At 38.1% G+C, this 23,704-nt stretch overlaps 1 long non-coding RNA gene across 1 annotated transcript in view; it reads left to right on the top strand.

Annotated features, from left to right (window-relative positions):
- LOC143681614 (uncharacterized) overlaps positions 1 to 23,704 on the top strand; it is a 60,042-nt gene that overhangs the window by 720 nt on the left and 35,618 nt on the right. The window contains exons 2-3 of the long non-coding RNA XR_013174753.1: positions 3,987 to 4,222; positions 5,252 to 5,333. This is a non-coding gene — a long non-coding RNA (uncharacterized LOC143681614). The remainder of the gene's footprint in view (positions 1 to 3,986; positions 4,223 to 5,251; positions 5,334 to 23,704) is intronic.

The raw sequence follows: 23,704 nt of genomic DNA, 5'->3' as shown, positions 1-23,704 counted from the left end.
ACTTCATATGCTTACATCCCAGGTCCTTCTATGTGTTTCTTTTATTTTCCTTCTTTCTTTCTTTCTTTTTCCCCCCCAGGTCTATCTCTCCCACTAGATTGTGTGCTTTATCTAACAGAAACTTTTTTGAAATAATCAAACCTACAGAGATTTGCAAAAACAATACAAAACCAATACAGAGAACTCCAATGTATCTGCTACCCAGATACCCAGATTTACCAGCCTTTAATATTTTGTCACGTGTTATCTCATTCTACCTACTCATCTTTCTATTTTCTAAACGTGGAGAGTAAGTTGCATGCATCAAACACGTAAGACTTCCACAGGCAGGAGTACAGAAAAGAGTGTGCTTTTTTGAGGGAATATTATTCATCTTTGTTTACCCAGTAGCTAGCAGGGCTGACACTGGTAGGTTCTCAAGTACTCCTTGAACGAAATCCAAGGTCCTTTCAGCGAGTCTGGAATGCCATATTGAAAGTTGCTCTTAGCTAGATATACTTGTTCCCCTTCAGAATGTGAAATAATTGAAAAAGAAGCAAGGTATGGCCATGTAATGCCTAAGAAAAAGTTAAAGCTAGATAATGCTGGCATGGTAATTAATAAATAAAATGAAATTCCCAAAATATCTCTTCTCAAGTTAATGCTTGATTTACTCACAGATTGTGCTACCGTAAATCATCAGGCATGAATTTGTATTCTTTCTCGCAGAGACCCATACTTCGAATGCATCAATTTTATTAAATTAAAAACTAAGTAAGACATTTACATAATTTAAAACTAAAGTAGTACTAAAAGACATGTAAGAAAAATATAGTCCCATGACCCACTCCTGATTCCTCTGCAGATGTTCCCCAAGGCAACAGTTTCCATATCCTTCAGCTCTTTCTTCAGGCCACTACATCCATATGTCTAAACACACTTGTAGTGCAATTTCTTGAGTTTTAAAATTTTTAGATAATCTATTGACTTCTAACCACAGAAGAATTCTCTCTCTTATATTCACACACCACTCATATATCTATCAATCCATATTTTCCCTCTGCCATTATCCCAATACAGCGACAGCATACATTTTGATAAAATAATGTTTGCACATTTATATTACTACGTATACCAGTCAGGTCCAGTCAGGACTCAAGAGACCACCACAGTAATATTAACAGAGAAAATTTAGCATAAAAAACTATTAACTAGTAATTAGGAATAGACTACTAGGAGGGATAAAGGGAACTCTAAAGAGTACAGGGATCAGAGGGGGATAGAGGGTAAAAAATTGGGTAGATTGAAACACTAGTGGTCAATGAGAGGGAGGGAAGGAGTATGGGATGTATGGGTTTTTTCTTTTTATTTCTTCTGGAGTGATGCAAATATTCTAAAAAATGATCATGGTGATGAGTACACAACCATGTGATGATATTGTGAGCCACTGATGTACACCATGTATGGACTATATGTGTGTGAAGATTTCTCAATAAAAATATTTTAAAAAAAGAATGAAGGACACGGCAAAGTAATTAACATTGCTGAATATGTGAATGTGGTTAAAAGTGGAAATTTTAGCGTGTATACAGTGCCAGAATACATTTTAGAAAATACGACTGTACAGCATGAACAGTGACTCTTCATGTAAACTATGGACTATAGTTAATAATGCAAGTATAATCATATTATTTCATCATTTCTAACAAAGGTACCACACTAATGCAAAGTGTTAATAATGGTGGGGTAGGGAGATATGGGAACTCTGTATTTTCTGCATGATTTTCTGTAAACCTACAACTTCTTTAATTAAAAAAAAAAAGAATGAGGCAACTCTCCACTTCCTGAGAAAAAAAAAAGCAATCCAGGGGGAGCAGCTATAGAGAGCAGCCACTACGTTTGGACTAAAGGAGAATACCCCAGGAAGGAACAAACCCAGAAGAGACCCTCCCCAAGGCTGAGAATTTGGCTGTGGCCTTCCCTTGAAGAGGTGCTGAAGGCCAGACTGACGGACATTGGAGCCACCGGCTGAGGTGTCAGGGAAACTCACTGGGAAATTGCCCACTGGGGTTCTGTTGGCAGATTTGCCGTGAAAACAAGAAAAGCCATCACTGAAACCAAAAAGAAGCCCCTTCCTCTTGCAGTGTCCTCCAGTGCCCCCTACTGACAAGGCCTAGCATTGCACTGGTGGCAAAGGAGGAATGTTTAGCATTTAACTCCGTTATCACAAAGCAGGGCAAAGAGGGGTGGATTTGGAGCTGAGAAGTAATAAAATAGTAAATGGCACACTATGAGCATGTGAATATTCTTCAAGGCTGCGTTGTAGATATTATACATTTTATATCTCTTGGAGCTAAAAATTGCTTTTCTTTTTTATTTTTGTTTTCTATGTATTATTACAGGTTCATCCTCTAACACTATAAAAGCACATTAGAACTCTTTCTAGTCAAGCATAGTAGGTCATCTGCTGATTTCACATTTTCATTTAAGGCAGCCCTCTATCTTTCTGGTTATCTGCACTGGTCCTTAGTAGGAGTGCTACACAGCTGACCTAAAACTCCCATCCACTTTAACCATCTTTTTAAGTGGACACGTTGGTGATAATATCACATTTCCACTGTGGTGCCACCATCACCAGCATAGAGCAGTTTCTTGATAAAGAGTGTCTAAAGGTTTTAACAAAATTACATTACCTTTAGACACTCTTTATCAAGAAACTGCTCTATGCTGGTGATGGTGGCACCACAGTGGAAATGTGATATCATCACCAACGTGTCCACTTAAAAGCTGCATCTGAGCTATAGTTTTTTTTTGTTTTTTTATATATTTTTTGTATTTTTTATTTTTATTTTTTCTCTATATTATCATTTTATTTCTTTTTCTGTTGTCTTGTTATTTCTTTTTCTAAATCGATACAAATGTACTAAGAAATGATAATCATACATCTATGTGATGATATTAAGAATTACTGATTGCATATGTAGAATGGAATGATTTCTAAATGTTGTGTTAGTTAATTTTTTTTTTAATTAATAAAAAAAAGTGTCTAAAGGTTATGTTTCTGACAGCTTGCATATCTAGAAATGTCTTTAGCCTACCCTCATTCTTGATTTGGTAGTCTGGCTAGTTATAGAATTCTAAAACGGAAATCATTTTCTCTCAGAATTTTAAATGGGTTGCATCTTATTTTCTAACACCAGCACTGCTATTAAAAAGCCTGATGATGTTTGATTCCTGATCTTTATATGTGATCTGCTTTTCATAGAAACTCTTTAGGATATTTTCTTGATATCCAGATTTTTGAAATTTCACAATCGTGTGTCTTGGTCTGGTTCCTTTAAGATAATTATTTTGGGCACCCTTGAGCCCTTTAAATATGGATAATCATGGCCTACAGTTCTGAGAGCTTTCTCTATATTACTTCCTTGCCATTTTCCTGCCCTGCAGGAAAGAGAAAGCTCTTCCTGGAACTTCTTTTTTGGTGCTGGAGCTCCTGGATTGGACCTTAAATTTTATTTTATTTTCTCACATACTTTCTCCTTTGTCATCGCTTTCATTCACTATCAGCAAGATTTTGTCAACCTTTATCATCCAGTCCTACTGAAAATTTTATTTCTGCTATCATTTTATTAATTTTCAAGAGTTCTTATTATTCCTTTTTCATAGCTTAGATTCTTGTTTCATAGATATTTATCTTTCTTTGAGTATTAGTTCTATTTTTAAAGGTTTTCTTTTGCTTCCTATATTGTGTCTTTCTTCCACCTTCCTTTTTATTTTATTTTCCTTTCCATCTCTCATGTTGAAAGCTTTCCTCAAATTTAGTCCTCTTTTCTGTAACAGTGAACAACTGAATGGTTGTGTACTCATCATCATAATCATTTTTAGAACATTTGCATCATGCTCTGTGGCATGATTAGGGTTTTCTGACTGCTGGAGTTCACCATAAGTTAATTGTACAACATTGTGATGTTAGCTGTAACTGAGGTATTTCTGTCTTTTTTCCACAGGAAGGAATCCTCAAATCTTCTGCCAGTTGAATAGAAGCCTGGCCTCTAGCATCCGAGGAGCCACGAGCTGAAGCTTTTACTTTCAGTCTACAGACTTTTGTTCAATCCTGTTTTCAGAACAGCATTTCATTCCTATCCTCAATTGTGCCTGGTGTCTCTGAGTCCCATTCTTTCTGCTTCACCCTCTCCAGACAATAAGCATCCAGACTTTTATGGAGAGGAGATAGACTGCATAGGTGAGGAGATCTTGGACAGGCCTAAATAATTCCTTTTATATACTTTAAAGCTATCCTCCTACACACTTCTCTTCAGAGTATCTGGTGACTCCAATTCCTGAGACTTCTGGGGGTTCTGGAATATGAATTACTAGGCTATGTATAGAAATCTAGGCTCATATGTATAAATCGCAGTAACATATACATACCATAAAATTTACCATTTAAACTAAGTGTACAATTCAGTGGTATTTACTACATTTACACTATTGTGCTACCGTCACTCCTATCCATCACCAAAACTTTTCATCACCCCAAACAGAAACTCTGTACCCATTAAACCATAACTTCCCATTGCTTCTCTGCTCTACCCGCCAGCTCTAGCAATGTCTAATCTACTTTTTGTCTCTATGAATTTGTTTATCCTAGACGTTTCAATAAGTAGAATCATACAATATTTGTCTTCTTGTCTTTCTGTGTCTGCCTTATTCCACTCAGCATGTTTTTAAGTTTCTTCCATGTTACAGTGTGTGTCAGAACTTGATTCCTTTTAATGGCTGAATAATATTCCATTGCATATATAAAGCACATTTTGTTTATCCCATCATCTGCTGATGGACGCCTGAGCTACTTCCACCCTTTGGCTGTTGTGAATAATGCTGCTATGAACATTGGTACAAAAGTATCTGTTTGAGTCCCTACTTCCAATTCTTTTGGGTATATACCTAAGAATGAAATTACTGGGTCTTTTGATAATTCTATGCTTAACATTCTGAGGTATTACCAAATAGATTTCCACGGTGATTGCATCATTTTACATTCCTACCAGCAATATACAGAGTTCCAATTGCTCCATATCATCACCAACACTGTTACTTTTGTTTTGTTTTTTATAACCACACTAGTGGTTGTGAAATGGTATCTCATTATAGTTTCAATGTGCATGTACCTAATGACTAATGATATTGAGCCTCTTTTCATATGCTTATTGGTGAATCACTAGCTTTCTGTAGCTTTTCTTTTTGCTCACATTTATGTTTAACTTTCTAGGCTCTAAGGTGCAGTGATAAGAGCACAGACTCTGGAGCCCAGACTGCCTATTGGAACCCTAGTTTCATCATTTTACCAGCTGGTGAGCTAGAGCAAATTACTTAGTCTCTTGGTGCCTTAGTTTCCTTGTCTGCAAAATGGGGATAATAATACAACTACCCTATAAAGCAGGGGTCAGTGCACTACAGCCCACAGGCCAAATCTTGCCCAAGTTTTTTTTAGGACCTTTAAGCTAAGAATGTTCTTTACATTTTTAAAGGGTTATTAAAAACAAACCAAAATACGACTTCAGGGCCAAGATGGCAGTTTAACAATGTGCACGTTTTAGTTCGTTCTCCAGAACAACTACTAGATAACCAGAAACAGTACAGAACAGCCCCTGGGGCCACATCAGTGACCAGACACACAGTGTACCCCAATCTGGACCAGCTGGACTGGCTGCAAGCCCCCCCAGAACCGTGAATTCCCCAAGCCATGGTGGCCAACACCCCTCCCCCACAAGCTGCTTCCCAGAGGGGAAAGGAAAGAGACTTGACCAGCAGCAGGGGCTGAGCCCAACCAAATGCTAATTGTGGAATTAATTAACAAATTCTGACTACAGAAAATAGGCCCCCAGCTCAGGTGAGCCTGGTCAAAGTGGAGGTCGCTCATTTTTGCCCCAGCGCCAAGGGGGCAGGGCAACAGAAAAAAAAAAAAAGAAGAAGGAAACAGAGGTTTTTGTGGCTGTGTTTCTACAAAGGCCTGACTGCCTTTGGATACAGCGGCAAGGCTCCTCAGGCTGCAACTGCCCCAGGCATAGGCAGAAACAAATTCATTTGAGGGCTTGTCCGGAGCCTGTGCCTTCCCCAGGGGAGGGGTAAAGCCCAACTCAGGTGGAATCCCTCTCTCCAGGAATTCAGACACCAGGGCTTGATAATTTGAAGCCATTAAAAACAGCCTACAACCCCTCCTCTGCCTCCACCACGCCCCCAGCCAAAGTTAAAGGTACTACATCATCTTATGCTGTTGGGACCTGCAGGCAGACAAGCACCACATACTGGGCAGGATAAGAAAAACAGAGTCCAAAGACTTCACAGGAAAGTCTTTCAACCTGCTGGGTCTCACCCTTGGGGAAAACTGACACAGGTGACTCTTTCCTCCTGATAGGAGGCCAGTTTGGTCTGGGAAAATCCAGCTGCAGTCTACAATACCTAAGTAGACCCTCCTAAGTGTGGGGGTAAAAAGGCACCATACAAGCAGGGCAGAAACAAGAAAACAAGAACTGAAAAATTCTCTGTTAAACAAAACTTAAGCTAGAGGTCCAGATAAAGCTGAATTGAATGTCAAAGAAGAGATAGACAACAAATTCATCCAGCAAGAAAAACCTAGGTAAAGAAATGCAAGCAATCTCCAGAATAAACTAATTAAGGTAATTAAATGCCTAGACACCAGCAAAAAATAACAAATCACACTAGGAAAACTGAAGATATGGCCCAGTCAAAGGAACAAACCAACAATTCAAATGACATACAGCAGCTGAAACAATTAATTCAGAATGTACGAACAGACACAGAAAACATCATCAAAAACCAAATCAATGAAAGAGGGAGGATATAAAGAAGGCAAGGAATGAACAAAAGAAGAAATTGAAAGTCTGAAAAAGCAAATCACAGAACTTATGGGGATGAAAGGCATGGTAGAAGAGATGAAAAAACAATGGAAACCTACAATGGTAGATTTCAAGAGACAGACATAGGATTTCTGAACTGGAGGATGGAACATCTGAAATCTGGCAAGAAAAATAAAATATAGGGGAAAAAATGGAAAAACATGAGAAGGGACTCAGGGAACTGAAAGACAATATGAAGCGCACGAATATACGTGTTGTGGGTGTCCAAGAAGGAGAAGGGAAAAGGAGGAGAAAAACTAATGGAGGAAATTATCACTGAAAATTTCCCAACTCTTATGAAAGACTTAAAATTACAGATACAAGAAGTGCAGCATACCCCAAAGAGAACAGATCCAAATAGACGTACTCCAAGACACTTACTAATCACAATGTCAGAGGTCAAAGAGAGAGAGAGAATCTTGAAAGCAGCAAGAGAAAAGCAATGCATACATACAAGGGGAGCCCGATAAGAATATGTGTAGATATCTCAGCAGAAAGCATGGAGTCGAGAAGACAGTGGGATGATATATTTAAGTTATTAAAAGAGAAAAACTGCCAACCAAGAATTCTATATCCAGCAAAATTGTCCTTCAAAAATGAGGGAGAAATTAAAACATTTTCAGACAAAAAATCACTGAGAGAATTTGTGATCAAGAGACCAGCTCTGCAAGAAATTACTAAAGGGAGCACTAGAGTCAGATATGAAAAGACAGAAGAGAGAGGTGTGGAGAAAAGTGTAGAAAGGAAGACTGTGAGTAAAGGTAAAAAGAAGGAAAATGAGATATGACAGATAAAATCCAAAAGGCAAAATGGTAGAAGAAAGTACTACCCTTGCAGTAATAACACTAAATATTAATGGATTAAACTCCCCAATCAAAAGACATAGTCTAGCAGAATGGATTAAAAAACAAGACCCATCTATGTGCTGTCTCTACTCAAAGGACATGAGAGCAAGGACACAAACGGACATTTGCACACCAATATTTATAGCAGCATTATTTACAATTACCAAGAGATGGAAACAGCCAAAATGCCCATCAATGGATGAGTGGCTAAACAAAGTGTGGCATTTACATAAGATGGACTATTATGCAGCTGTAAGACAGAATAAAGTTATGAAGTGGATGGACCTTAAGGACATTATGGTGAGTGTGATTAGCCAAAAACAAAAGGACAAATACTGCATGGTCTCAATGATATGAACTGACATTAGTGAATAAATTTGGAATATTTTGTTGGTAACAGAGACCATCAGGACATAGAAATAGGGTAAGATATTGGGTAACTGGAGTTGAAGGGATACAGATTGTACAACAGGACTGAATATAAAAACTCAGAAATGGACAGCACAATACTACCTAACTGTAATACAATTATGTTAAAACACTGAATAAAGCTGAATGTGAGAAAGACAGAGGGAGGAGGGCTGGGGGCATAAATGAAATCACAAAGAAAGATAGACAATAAAGATCTAGGAATGCCTAGAGTGTATAATGATAATGACTAAATGTACAAATTAAAAAATGTTTTTGTGTGAGTAAGAACAAAGGAATGTCATTACTGCAGGGTGCTGAAAATAGATGGTAATTAATATTTCAAAATTTCAACTTATGTGTGAGACTAAATCAAAAAATGTCTATTAGGTACAAAATTTATATTTTGACTGGTGCATCTCCTAATATAATTTATGTAGATAGTTGGTTGAACAACATAAGTATCTGGAACCTTGGTTAGGACATTAGATTTTATTGCTCTGTCCAGAGTGATGCCCCGATGAATCCCATAGTGATTTGATCAGTGAGTGGAAAAGTATTTGCAAAGTCCCCTTCGGGGAATGGTGAGAATGGGGGAAAATTCAACCTCCCCAAGTTGAATTATTGATATTCTCACAAGCAGTGCAGACAATCAAAGCTATAGGCTGAGTCCCCAGTCTTGGGGTTTGTTTACATGGAACTTAACCCCACAAATGATAGGTCAAGCCTACTTAAAATTAGGCCTAAGAGTCACCCCCAAGAGAACCTCTTTTGTTGCTCAGATGTGGCCTCTCTCTCCCCAGCCAACATAACAAGCAAACTCACCACTCTCTCCCTGTCTATGTGGGACATGACTCCCAGGGGTGTGGACCTTCCTGGCAATACGGGACAGAAATCCTAGAATGAGCTGAGACTCAGCATAAAGGGATTGAAAAAAACTCTAGAATGAGCTGAGACCCAGCATCAAGAGATTGAGAAAACCTTCTCGACCGAAAGGGGGAAGAGTGAAATGAGACAGTGTCAATGGCTGTGAGATTCCAAAAAGAGTCGAGAGGTTATCCTGGAGGTTATTCTTATGCATTAAGTAGATATCACCTTGTTACCCAAGATGTAATGGAGAGGCTGGAGGGAACTGCTTGAAAATGTAGAGCTGTGTTTCAATAGCCATGTTTCTCAAGGATGATTGAATAATGATACAGATTTCACAATGTGACTGTGCGATTGTGAAAACCTTGTGTCTGATGCTCCTTTTATCTACCTTGTCAACAGATGAGTAGAACATATGGAATAAAAATAAATAATAGGGGGAACAAATGTTAAAATAAATTCAGTTTGAAATGCTGGTCATCAATGAAAGGGAGGGGTAAGGGGTATGGTATATAAAATTCTTTTTTCTTTTTCTGTTTTTGTTTTATTTATCTGTTGTCTTTTTATTTCTTTTTCTGAATTGATGCAAATGTTCTAAGAAATGATCATGATGATGAATATGCAACTATGTGATGATATTGTGAATTACTGATTATATATGTAGAACGGAATGAGCATATATTAAGGATGTTTGCATTTCTTTCTTGTAATTTTTTTTAGTTAATAAAAAACTATTTAAAAAAAAAAAGGAGATTAAGGGCGGTGCAAAGGTGGCTCACGGGCAGAATTCTCACCTGTCATGCCAGAGACCCAGGTTCAATTCCTGGAGCCTGTCCATGCCAAAAAAAAATGTAGATTAAAAAGTTCAGGGGGGAAAAACAATACGAAACAGCTCCCGGAGTCAAGACAGAGACCAAAAAGACAGCGTACCCCATTCTGGAACAGCTGACGGGCAGGGAGAATCTGCTGCGGTGAGATACCCGAGGGGCGCGCGTTTTCCTGGCCGGGGCGGCTGGCGACTGGGGTCCCCTCCACGCACGTGGCTCCCCGGTCTGACTGGGAACTTGGATAGCGGGGCTCTCCCGTCACGCTTGGCGTTTCGGGCCAGCTGGGCAATTAGAACCGGCACTCTCCCAAGCCGCAGCGGCCAGCGACCCCCGCCTCCACGCGCGGTTTCCTGGGCCGACTGCCGTGCAGACAGACGAGCGCCACAAGCGCCACCTACTGGGCAGGATAAGAAAAACAGAGCCCAGAGATTTCACAGAAAAAACTTTCAACCAGCTGGGTCCCACACCCAGGGAAATCTGATCAAATGCCCAGACACCAGCAGAAAATAATGGATGATGCTTGGAAAATTGAAGATATGGCCCAGTCAAAGGAACAAACCAATAGTTCAAATGAGATACAGGAGCTGAGACAACTAATGCTGAATATACGAACAGAAATGGAAAAACTCTTCAAAAACCAAATCAATAAATTGAGGGAGGACATGAAGAAGGCATGCACTGAACAAAAAGAAGAAATGGAAAGTCTGAAAAAACAAATCACAGAACTTATGGGAGTGAAGGACAAAGAAGAAAAAATGGAAAAAACAATGGATACCTACAATGGTAGATCTAAAGAGACAGAAGCTACAATTAGTGAACTGGAGGATGGAACATCTGAATTCCAAAAAGAAACAGAAACTATAGGGAAAAGAATGGAAAAACTTGAGCAGGGGATCAGGGAACTGAATGACAATATGAAACGCACAAATATACGTGTTGTGGGTGTCCCAGAAGGAGAAGAGAAGGGAAAAGGAGGAGAAAAACTAATGGAAGAAATTATCACTGAAAATTTCCCAACTCTTATGAAAGACCTAAATTTGCAGATCCAAGAAGTGCAGCGCACCCCAAAGAGAATAGACCCAAATAGGCGTTCTCCAAGACACTTACTAGTTAGAATGTCAGAGGTCAAAGAGAAAGAGAGGATCTTGAAAGCAGCAAGAGAAAAACAATCTGTCACATACAAGGGAAACCCAATAAGACTATGTGTAGATTTCTCAGCAGAAACCATGGAAGCTAGAAGACAGTGGGATGATATATTTAAATTACTAAAAGAGAAAAACTGCCAACCAAGACTCCTATATCCAGCAAAACTGTCCTTCAAAAATGAAGGAGAAATTAAAACATTTATAGACAAAAAGTCACTGAGAGAATTTGTGACCAAGAGACCAGCTCTGCAAGAAATACTAAAGGGAGCACTAGAGTCAGATACGAAAAGACAGAAGAGAGAGGTATGGAGTAAAGTGTAGAAAGAAGGAAAATCAGATATGATATATATAATACAAAAGCCAAAATGGTAGAGGAAAATATTATCCAAACAGTAATAACACTAAAAGTTAATGGACTGAATTTCCCAATCAAAAGACATAGAATGGCAGAATGGATTATGACCCAGCAATACCACTGCTAGGTATCTACTCAAAGGACTTAAGGGCAAAGACACAGACGGACATTTGCACACCAGTGTTTATAGCAGCATTATCTACAATTGCAAAGAGATGGAAACAGCCAAAATGTTCATCAACAGACGAGTGGCTAAACAAACTGTGGCGTATACCTACGATGGAATATTATGCAGCTTTAAGACAGACTAAACTTATGAAGCATGTAATAACATGGATGGACCTAGAGAACATTATGCTGAGTGAGTCTAGCCAAAAACTAAAGGACAAATACTGTAAGGTCCCACTGATGTGAACCGACATTCAAGAATCAGCTTGGAATATATCATTGGTAACAGAGACCAGCAGGAGTTAGAAACAGGGTAAGATAATGGGTAATTGGAGCTGAAGGGATACAGACTGTGCAACAGGACTAGATACAAAAACTCAAAAATGGACAGCACAATAATACCTAAGTGTAATGTAACTAGGTTGGAACACTGAATGAAGCTGCACCTGAAATATGGTTTTTTGTTTGTTTGTTTGTGTGTTTGTATCTTTTGTTTTTGTTTTTTCTTTTTCCTTTTTATATATATATATTATTAGTATTATTATTTTAATTCTCTTCTCTATATTAACATTCTGTATCTTTTTCTGCTGTTTTGCTAGTTCTTTTCCTAAATCGATGCAAATGTACTAAGAAATGATGATCATATATCTATGTGATGATACTAAGAATTACTGAGTGCATTTGTAGAATGGAATGATTTCTAAACGTTGTGTTAATTTCTTTTCTTTTTTTTGATTAATAAAAAAAATTAAAAAAAACAAAAAAAACAAACAAAAAAAACAAACAAACAAAAAAAAAAGTTCAGGGGAATTAAACTAACCAAGTTCCAAAATTCCACTTACAAATGTTTATAAAAATGAGTTGAACTTAAATACTTAAGGAAGAATTTGTGGCTTTAATAATGACTATATTCATTACTGGTAGTAACCCTGTTTTATCTTTTTTAATTAAATTTTTCATTTTGAAATAACTTTAGATTCACATGCAGCTTTAAGACAATGCAGAGAGCTCCTATGTAGTCTTTACCCAGTTTCTCTCAATGGTAACATCTTGTAAAACTACCATACAATATCACAACCAGGATATTGATGTTAAGACAGGCAAGACAGAGAACATTTGCATCACAAGGATCCCTCTAGTTTCCCTTTTATAGACACACCCACTCCCTTGCCCTGCCATCCCTAAACCCTGGCAACCATTAATCTGTTCTCCATTTCTATAATTTTGTTATTTTAAGATCCTTACATAAGTGAGACTATATAGTATGTATTCTTTAGGACTGGCTTTTTCATGCAGCATAATTCTCTGGAGATTCATCCAAGTTTTTGAGTGTATCAATAGTTCTTTCCTTTTTATTGCTGAATAGTATTCCATGGTATGGATGTACCACCCTTTGCTTAACCCTTCACCCACTGAAGAATATCTGGATTGTTTCCAGATTGGGAGTATTATGAATAAGGCTACTATGAACATTTGGGTACTGTTTTCTGTGTGAACATAAATTTTTATTTCTCCAAAATAAAGGCCCACGAGTGCAAGAAAAACAAAATAAAACACAGGAACATGCAATAAAACCTTAAGTGTCCCACAAAGCCAAAAATATTTACTATCTAGCCCATTATGGAAAATGTTTTCCAAACCCTGGCTTCTTAGGTAGTTGTATTAACTGAGTTAATAGAGATGAAGCACTAGGATAAAACAATGTCATTCATCCATTCATTTATTCTCCAGGATGGAGAAATATATTTCATATAGTGGAGTTTTCAGTGTATTGATGGGGATAGAAAGCCATTGTGACCATGGATTCAGTTAAGTTAGATAAAAGAAGCAAGGCCCAAAAACTGACTCTGGGGAAAACTTTTAAAAGTCAGAGGATAAGGAGGGCATCAGCAAAGACCACTGAAAAGAAAAGGTAACTAAACTAGGAGGAAAATCAGGAGAATGCAGAAAACTGGAAATTAAATTTTAAAAAAGTGTGTTCTAGTTTGCTAGCTGCCGGAATGCAACACACCAGAGATGGACTGGCTTTTAATAAAAGGGGATTTATTTTGTTAGTTCTTCAGAGGAAAGGCAGCTAACCTTCAACTGAGGTTCTTTCTTATGTGGGGAAGCACAGGGTGATCTCTACTGGCCTTCTATCCAGGCCTCTGGTTTCAACAACTTTCCCTGGGGTGATTCCTTTCTGCATCTCCAAAGGCCTGGGCTGAGAGTGCTGAGATGAGGTATGCTGAGTTGCTTGGGCTGTGCTATGTTAAGCACTCTCATTTAAGCACCAGCCAATTAAATCAAACATCATTCATTGCAGCAGGCATGCCTCATACCTGACTGCATATGTAATCAGCAACAGATGAGGGTCACACGCCATTGGCTTATGTCCACAGTAATAGATCTAGGCACCTTCACCTGGCCAAGTTTTCAACTGAATCTAACTACAACAAAGTGTTTCAAAAAGGCGTAAGTGATCTACAGTTTTAAATGCTGCTGTTGGGTTAAGTAAAATACTAAGGATTGACCATTGGGGAATGGTCAATAAGAGCAGTCAGTGCAATGAGAGGACAAAAACCTTCCTGAGTTTAACAGAAAACAAGAGGAGAGGAATTAGAGATGGTGAAGATAGGCAGCTCTTCCAAGGAATTGTGCTATAAAAAGGAGCAGAGAAATGGGGTGATAGAGAAGGAAACTAAAAAAAAGTGTCCTTTAAAAATAACAACAGATACTTTGCTGAATATGTTTGAATCTCTTATGTGTTATTGAACCAGCAGTGTTGACAACAAACTTCATTCCCTCTCATAGACTCATCGTCAGTTCTGTGAATTTTTGTCATATATAGAAGCTGAATATCCCGACTTGCCCTACTACATAGCAGTTTGGTGTCTTAGCAGTAGTAAAGTTTTATTGTCATACATTGAGCACAGGGCTGAGAACTTTTGAGCTTTTCTGAGAACCACCTCAACCATTGTTATACTAAATAGCTTTTTTGTAGACTTACTGTTTCTCAGTGAATTCAATCCAAAATTGCAAGCAAACCACCACTTATATGCAAAACTTATACCATAGTAAAGTCATTTCTAACAATTAACGTTGTTTGACTCACAGGTAATATCAAGCTGCTTTATAGACATCTCATGCCATCAAAAGTTCAAGCAAGAAACAAGACTCCATTCTCACACACATTTACAGCAGATACATTTTCCAGGTTCACACTGCTGATCCAGCAGTGTTTTTCAGACCTTGATGCAAGGGTAAAGGAAATTTCCATATTTCAAAATCTATTTAAATGTGAAACTGAGGAGTTTCCATCTAACCTTCAATGGAAGTGATTAATCTACAATATAAATGCTCAATTAAAATCATATATATATAATTCTGATTGAAATCAGAATTTGGCAGTACTTATATGTTTGAAGAAATATTCCCAAAGATGAAAAACATAAACTCTTATTGCAGAGCAGTATTAACACTTAAACATTTGCAGTTGATTTTGATGATAGTGAATACTCTGAAACCCAATTAAGGGAAATGTTATTCCCCAAAATAGTATTCCATTATTCTCCTTAGTAGACTTGTGTTGCAAGAAATTGTACTCAATTATTATTATCAATTTTGCTGAAAAAAATTATGGGAATTTGTTTTCTCTTGTTATATAAGCACATGCATAATATCCTCAATTTTGCCCTCAGTCCACAAAACCTAAAACACTTACTCTCTGGTCCTTTAGAGAAAGTTTGCTGAGCCCTGAGCTTAAGGATGGGGGAAGAAATCCAGGGATTTGAGGAGATAGAAAGTAAGAAATAGTAATCTGGAGAGTGAGGCAAGGAATGGACGAGAGCAGCATTGCTCACGTATGAAGGTAAAGTGGGAACAGTCAGCAGGTTGAATGGCTTTGCGTGGGTGCAGGTGTGGCATGCAAGTGATATTACTTTAGTATTGTTACTATTGGCTCTGCTAAGTCAGTTTCCAGCTATCCATCTCCTTTCCACCTTCCAAAAATTTGCTGCATGTTCTCTTATTGTTGCTTTTGGGTGTTTATATCTTTCTTTTTCCTTTGTTGTCATTTTATTGGGCTTTTAAGGGGAAGCAGAGTTTTCAATCTGCTAAATTTATATAGAACTCCCACTAATTTAAAATTCACATTTACAAATACCTTTGCTCTAGTATATACTTTAAGCAAGGTATTAATGATTAGTGAAACTTGGGAGCCCTGCAGATATTCTTAAATGTTTTTCTATTGCAAAATATAACAAATATACAAAGCAAAGAAAGAAAAAAGCAATAATTTTCAAAGCACTGTTCAACAAGTAGTTACAGAACAGATCCCAGAGTTTGTCATGCGTTATTCCACCATCTCAGATTTTTCTTTCTAGCTGCTCCAAAACACTGGAGGCTAGAAGGAACATTAATATAGTGGTTCAGAAGCCATTCTTGTTTGTTAAACCCCATTTTCTCCATTATACCTCCCCCTTCTCCTTTAATCCTTCTTCAACTCTATGGAGATCTTTGGGCAATGCCCATTCTGACTTTTTCATGTTGAGAAGGAGTGTCCATATGAAAGCTTAGGGGGGTGTACTTAATTGATAATACTAGAGAGGCTGATCTCTTTGAGTTTCAAGACTTATTTGGCCAAGGAATCCTATGGAAATTGTATGTTCCAGGAAGGCAAACACAGTACATGAAACCTTTACAGAGTCTCAGTTCGAGCTCTAAGTATTTAAGAGTCAACAGGAGTGATGTTGGTTGGGGTTTGCAAACCATGGCAATTAGCACTATCTAACTGAAGCTTGCATAATAGTAGTCTCCAGAATAGCTTCTTGACTCTATTTGATCTCTTAGCCACAGATGCCTTATTTTATTACACATCTTTTCCCCCCTTTTGGTCCAGAAGGCACTGTTGACCCCATGGTGCCAGGGCCAGACTCATCAAGCCCCACATTGTCAGGGAGTCTTTCAACCCGGGATGTCATGTCTCACTTAGAGGGAAGGGTAATGATTTTCCTTGCAGAATTGGATTTAGAGAGAGAGAGGCCACATCTGAGCAACAAGAGGTTTCCTGGAAGCAACTTTTTGTCCTCATTATAGGTAGTCTTAGCTTCTCCACTACAAAAAAAGAGCAAGCCTCTAAACCAACAGTTTGGCCTATTTTCTTGGGAGTTTCCAATGGTTGAGAAGGTACCTGGGGTTTCCTAGATAGGAAAGTTTAATAGTTAAACTATTAAATATAGTTATATATTAAAATATATATATATATATATATATATATATATATATATATATATTTTCATCATTAAGTCCTCTAACAATACTCTAATTATCAGCCCATCGTAGTCTTGGATGTATCCAAATATTTCATTAAGCTAAACAGAATTAAAAAGCCCATTCTGGACTCTGGGAGTTTGGGTTGTTTAAATGAGTTATCCAGACAGGTTGATTTAGATTGCATGTTACAGAAAATTTAGTTCTAGACATAATAAACCTCTCTACCTTTGATCTCATACAGCAGGTGAAGATCTAGAGTACATACACTATCATCCTTTACCCTGCATTCTAATTCACCTTAGATCCAGCCAGATTGGCTTCATTTTAAAACTCAGAGGCCTGATCTCTTTTTCAGTTACTTAAACTATTTTTGTATATTTCTATGCTAATTTCCAGGGCTGCAGCACTCCATTTCTGGGTCTAGGTGTCACAGTGTTACTCAAAGTTCCAGGGAAATACCAGCTCAGTGTCTCAGAATCTAGAAATACATTTACAACTTCAGACTGAGTGTGGCTGCTATAAGGGCTTAACAATCTAGGCTACCATTTTATTACAAGTATTTTCTGAGAAAAAAATCTTAGTATATCTGTTCTTTTGTTTCTGGCTTATTTTGCAAAACACATTGTCCCCAAGGTTTATTCACCTTGTTGTGTGCCTCTTGACATCCTTTCTTTCTGTAGCCATGCCATAATCCCTCATATAAATGTATCACTCTTGGCCATTGTGTTTCTCTGTCATTGCACCCTTCAACTCCCTCCACCTTGGACATCATGGATAATATTCAAAATAACAAACCCTGCCATACAGTGTCCTTCTTGGACTCAGCAGCACTCTCAATTTTAGACGACTTTCATTGGTCCATGATGACAAAGAACCAGCAAATACAACGTCACTGACTATCAAATCAAAACTACCCCTTATCATTTGTCCTCCCCCCTCTCCAATTAGTTGCCCCTGGCAGTGCTGTGGTACTGTTGATGTTTTCCTGTTAACTATTGGCCACAGCATGCATTTTAGTTTTCCCCTACATTCTTCTACTATTATGTCTCTGTAAACTATTGAACCATTGAAATAGTTCATGTGAGAACTTATTTATAACTGTAGATTTAATCAATGGGATACATGGCACCATACATCCCCTTTCAGTCATATTCACCTTCAATATTGCAATGTTACTTATAAACCTTCTAATTAGTATCATCACTTCCATCCATTCTCATGCATTTAGATTCAACTTCTTTGGGTAGCTGTCATGGTTAGGGACACGTGTCAACTTGGCCAAGTTGTGGTACCTGTTTATCTGATTGGGCAAGCGCTGGCCTGTCTGTTGCAATGAGGACATTTCATAGGATTAGGTCATGATCACATCTGCTGCATCCACAGCTGATTCCATTTGTAATCAGCCAAAGGGGAGTGTCTTCTGCAATTAGTGATGCTAAATCTAATCATGGGAAACCTTTTAAGGAGGACTCAGAGGAGACAGGTTTCATTCCTGCTTTGGCTGGTGAGCCTCTCCTGTGGAGTTCATCCAGGCCATCCATCGGAGTCGTTGGCTTCGCAGCCTGCCCTGTGGATTTTGGACTCTGCGTTCCTGCGGTCACGTGAGACACTTTTATAAATTCTGTATTTGCAAGTGTTCCCTGTTGATTCTGTTTCTCTAGAGAACCCTAACTAATACAGTAGCTTTCCCTCTGTCTCTAGCTTTTATGTACCTCTAGGTCTGCTAAATTCTACAGTGTAGCCTCTGACATTACCTTTATTACAGTAATACTAGCAAAATGATAGAGTATCTGTCCTTTTGTGTCTGACTTATCTCACTCAGCATTATGTCCTCAAGGTTCATCCACGCTGTAATATGCTGCGGGGACCTCTTTTCATCTTAGTGCTGCATAATCCATCGTATGTATATACTGCATTTTGTTTATCCACTCATCTGATGATGGGCACTTGGATTGTTTCCATCTTTTGGCAGTCATGAATAATGCCACTATGAACATCAAGTGCAAATGTCTGTTCGTGTCACTGCCCTCAGCTCTTCTGGGTATATACTGAGAATTGGTATTGCCAGGTCATAGGGCAACTCAGTAGTTTTCTGAGGAATCGCCAAACTGTCTTCCACCGCAGCTGTACCATGATACATTCCCACCAACAGTAAGTGTTCCAATTTCTCCACGTCATCTCCAACATTTATAGTTTTCTGTTTAATAGCAGCCATTCTTATAGGTGTGAGGTAATATCTCATTGTCGTCTTAATTTGCGTTTCCGTTATAGCTAATGAAAATGAGCATCTCTTCGTGTGCTTTTTTTGCCATCTGTATTTGCTCTTCAAAAAGTGTCTATTCATGGGCGGGCCATAGTGGCTCAGCAGGCAGAGTTCTCGCCTGCCATGCTGAAGACCCAGGTTCGATTCCCAGTGCCTGCTCATACCAAAAAAAAGAAGAAGAAGAAGAAGAAAAGGAAAAAAAATGTGTCTATTCATAACTTTACTACTGGGGAAACTTGGATACTGTGTCAAACATAAGGACACCCAAATCAATGGGCCAAGCCCTTGATCTTGAGACTTGCTCTTGTGAAGCTTATGTTTGCTCAGATGTGGCCTCTCTCTAAGCCCAACTCTGCAAGTGAAACCATTTCCCTCCCTCCAGATGCGGCATGACATCCAGGGGTAAAAGTCTCCCTGATGGCATGGGAAATGACTCCCAGGGATGAGCCTGACCCTGGTACTGTGGGAACAACAATGCCATCCTGACCAAAATTGGGGAAAGAAGTTGAACAAATAAGGCATCAGTGGCTGAGAGAATTAAAATAGATTGAGAGGCTACTCTGAAGGTCACTCTTATGCATGCTTCATTTAGACATTGTTACCTATCATAATTTGCCAAACCCCAACCAAAACCATTCCTGACAATCCTAAAGAATACCTAGGCATTATATAAGGTTCTACAAAGGTTCCATGCACTAGGGTAACTTTTCAGAAACTTACAACCTCCAGATGGGTTCCTGGACCAGATAAGTCCTGATATGCAGAGGGGCCAGCCTCTCCAGAACATCAACTAGTCCCACCCCCCATCCCATATTATCGACAGCATCTTCCAACATGAAAAAGTTAGAATGGGCATGGCCCCAATACCCCTAAAGAGCAGGAGAAAGATCAAAAGTAATGGTGGAGTTAGAGAGAAGGTAGGCTTCAACAAATGAGTATAATTGCTGAATCATTATATTGATATTTCTTTTGGTCTTCAGTACCTTAGAGCAGCTAAAAGTAAAAACCTAAAATTGTGGAATTGTAACTAACCCATACTAAACTCTGAAATCTGTTCTGCAACTGATTGTTGCAATGTATTTCAAAATTGATTGCTTTTTTGTATATATGTTATTTTTCACAAAAAAAAAAAGAAAAAAGAGAGGAGGAGTATAACAGAGAAGATAGGATCATTATATCGGTTATTTCTTTTGGTCTCCCCTGTCTTGGAGTAGCTAGAAGAAAAAATGAAAAATCGTGGAATGTAACCCATTATCAAACTTTAAAATCTGTTCTATAACCATTTGTTAAAATGTCCTTGGGCATTTATTGCTTTTTTGTATGTATTATTTTACAATTAAAAAAAGTTTAAAAAGTGTCTATTCATATCCTCAGCCCATTTATAATTGGGTTGTTTGTTCTTTTGTTGTTGAGCTATATAATTTATGTACATAGGATATCAAGCCTTTATGCAATATATTTTCTCATTGAGTTGGCTGCCTCTTCACCCTTTTGACAATCTTCTGAGGCACAGCTCTTGATCTTAAGGATTTCCCATTTGTCTATTTTTTTCCCTGCTGCTTATGCTTTTGTACAATTTAAGAAGATACCTCCTATTACTAGATCTTGAAGACGTTTCCCTGCATTTCTTTTCTAGAAGTTTCACAGTACTGGCTCCTACATTTAGGTTATTAATTCACTTTGAATTAATTTTTGTATAGGGTTCAAGGTAGAGTCCTCTTTCATTCTTTTGCTGTTGATATCCAATTCTCTCATCCCCATTTATTGAAAAGACTATTCTGTCCTAGTTCAGTGGTTTTGGAGGCCTTGTCAAAAACAACTAACCATAGATTTGGTGGTCTATGTTCTCACTCTCAATTTGATTCCATTGGACGGTACTTCTATCTTTGTGCTAGTCCCATGCTGTTTTGACCACTGTGGCCTTATAGTAAGGTTTAAAAACAGTCAGCAAGTGATAGTCCTACAACTTGGCTCTTCTGTTTTTAGCTATTTGAGTTCTCTTTCCCTTCCAAATAAATTTGATAACCAGCTTTTCCGAGTCTTCAAAGTATGTTGTTCAAATTTTGGTTGGTATTGCACTGAATCTGTAGATCAGTTTGGGTAGAATTGACATCTTATGAAACTTAACCTTCCTACCTATGAGCATGGAATTGATTGCTTTTTCGTATATATGTTATTTCTTTTAACAATTTTTAAATAATGTTCTGGGTACAAGTCCTTAACATCCCTGGTTAGACTTACTCCTAGATACCCGATTTTTTTGGTTGCTATTTTGAATGGATTTTTTTTCCTTAATTGTCTCCTCAGATAGGTCATTGCTTGTATATAGAAACATTACTGATTTTTGTACATTAATCTTGTATCCCACCACTTTGCTGAATGTTTATTAGCTCAAGTAGCTTTGTCGTAGATTTCTAAGGGTTTTCTAAGTATAGGATCACATCATTTGCAAATAATGAAAGTTTTACTCTTCCTTTCCTATTCAGATGCCTTCTATTTCTTTCTAATCAGCCCAGCTAGGATTTCTAGTACAATGCTGAATAATAGTGGTGGCAGTGGGCATCCTTGTCTTGTTCCCAATCTCAAGGGGAATGCTTTCCGTCTCTCACCATTAATGTGATGCTAACTATGGGTTTTTCATATATGCCCTTTATGATACTGAGAAAATTTCCTTCAAACCCTACCTTTTGAAGTGCTTTTATCAGGAAAGGATGCTGGATTTTGTCAAATGCTTTTTCAACATCAATCGATACGATCGTGTGATTTTTCCCTTTCGATTTGCTAATGTGCTGTTTTACAATGATTGATTTTCTTGTGTTGAACCACCCTTGCATACATGGTAAAAACCCCACTTGGTCATGATGTAAAGTTCTTTCAATGCATCATTGGATTCAATTTGCTAGTATCTTTTTTTTTTTTCTTTTGGCATGGGCAGGTACCGGGAAACAAATCCAGGTCTCCAGCATGGCAGGTGAGAATTCTGCCACTGAGCCACCGTCACACCACTCTGATTTGCTAATACTTTGTTAAGAATTTTTTCATTTATGTTCATTGGGGCGACTGGTCTGTAGTTTTCCTTTCTTGAAGCATCTTTATCTGGTTTTGGTATTACAGTAAAGTTAGCTTCATAAAATGAGTTAGGTAGCATTCCTTTCCTCACTCATTTATTATTATTTTGGTTTACAAAAAGCTACTTAAAAGGCATTTTAGTGAAACAATTCTCAAATGTAAGTTTAACATGACAAGAATCTGGAGACCTTTATAATTTAACTTTTATTTCCAGCTTTATTCATGGGTCCTCAGAAAATTATCATTAATTTTGCAACTGAGTTTACATTTATTCCTTTGAAAAATACCTGAAATTTGATTAGCAAGAGAAAATGTTATCAAGATGGTTTAAATGTGAGAAGCAAACAATAACTCTACTTCCTATGAAATTGAGCCCCAAAGTGCACCTAAACTCTTCCAGTTTCACTATCACCACCTTTAATCAAGCCAGTACCTTTAATGAGACTGTTACAATAGCCTCCCATCCAAACTTTATCTCGAATCTATTTACATCTCTCCATCACCACTGCCTATCAAAAGTGGTATCTTAGCTGACATATTATCTGCTCTTGTCCTCTCCACCTAGTAGCCAGTGGTATTTAGAAACTGACAGACCATACCACTTTCCCTACTCAAAACAATTGTGAGGTAAAATAAAAAATCTATAATCCATGGTCTGCAAATCCTGCATCAAGCTGGTCTTCTTACCCTGTATCTCATGCTACTGTTCCCTTGACTTAGAAAACACTGGTCTTTTTTCACTGTAGTGATCATAGCACATTTTCATGACTGTTACAGTCTTTGCAGTGGAGTTTGCTAAGCCAAGAAAGCTCTTCTTCAGGTTTCCTTCAGTTCTCAGTTTAAATGTAAAGTCCTAATAGGACTTTTCCAACCCCCCCAAATACAAATTAGTATCCATTATATTCCCAGCATCCTATATTTTTTCTTTATAGCATGTATTGCAAGTAAGTTTTTGTTTCATCTGCCTCTACTACTCTGTAACTCCCCTAAGGTCATTTGTTTGCCAGTAGATACTCAGGATCCAGTGCATTCTCTGGCATACACTTAAATAAGCACTTGTTCTATCAGTCAAAAGAAGTTCATAGATGACTGAGAGAATTTCCCATTTCATGACTGTCACAGTAAGACCAACAGCAAAGAGGTGAAAGAGTATGCATAGGCCTTTAGGTATAAACATCTTAATTTGAATCACAGCTCTGCCATTACTAGTACTGTGACCCTAGGCATTTACTGATCTTTAAATTGGAGACAATACCAACACTCCACAGTAAACACTTTACTATTGCTATTATTCCCAGTTACTCTTGCAAAAACACATGCCTCAATTTTTATGGAAAACAGGCATAGAAATAGGACTATTTCAAATAAGTCACCAAATTAGCTTTGACCAGCTACATAGTTATCATGACAGAATGAAAAGCACATGTCCCAGTACTTCCCAACTCCTGGACCTTAGTCAACATGAAATTAATAAAGTAGCACCTGGAACCAAAACCTAGACGCCACTGCCACAGTGGGCACACAGCGAGAGGAAGGGCCCAGGCTTGGCCTGCGGTGTAGGGCTCACAGAGCACCTGGGCGCCACCCTGATGTCCCGGCTGGAGC

The sequence above is a fragment of the Tamandua tetradactyla genome, chromosome 4 (assembly GCF_023851605.1).
Source record: "Tamandua tetradactyla isolate mTamTet1 chromosome 4, mTamTet1.pri, whole genome shotgun sequence".
Taxonomy (NCBI): domain Eukaryota; kingdom Metazoa; phylum Chordata; class Mammalia; order Pilosa; family Myrmecophagidae; genus Tamandua; species Tamandua tetradactyla.
Note: the sequence above shows the minus strand (reverse complement) of the source record. Positions and strands in the feature narration are given on the sequence as shown.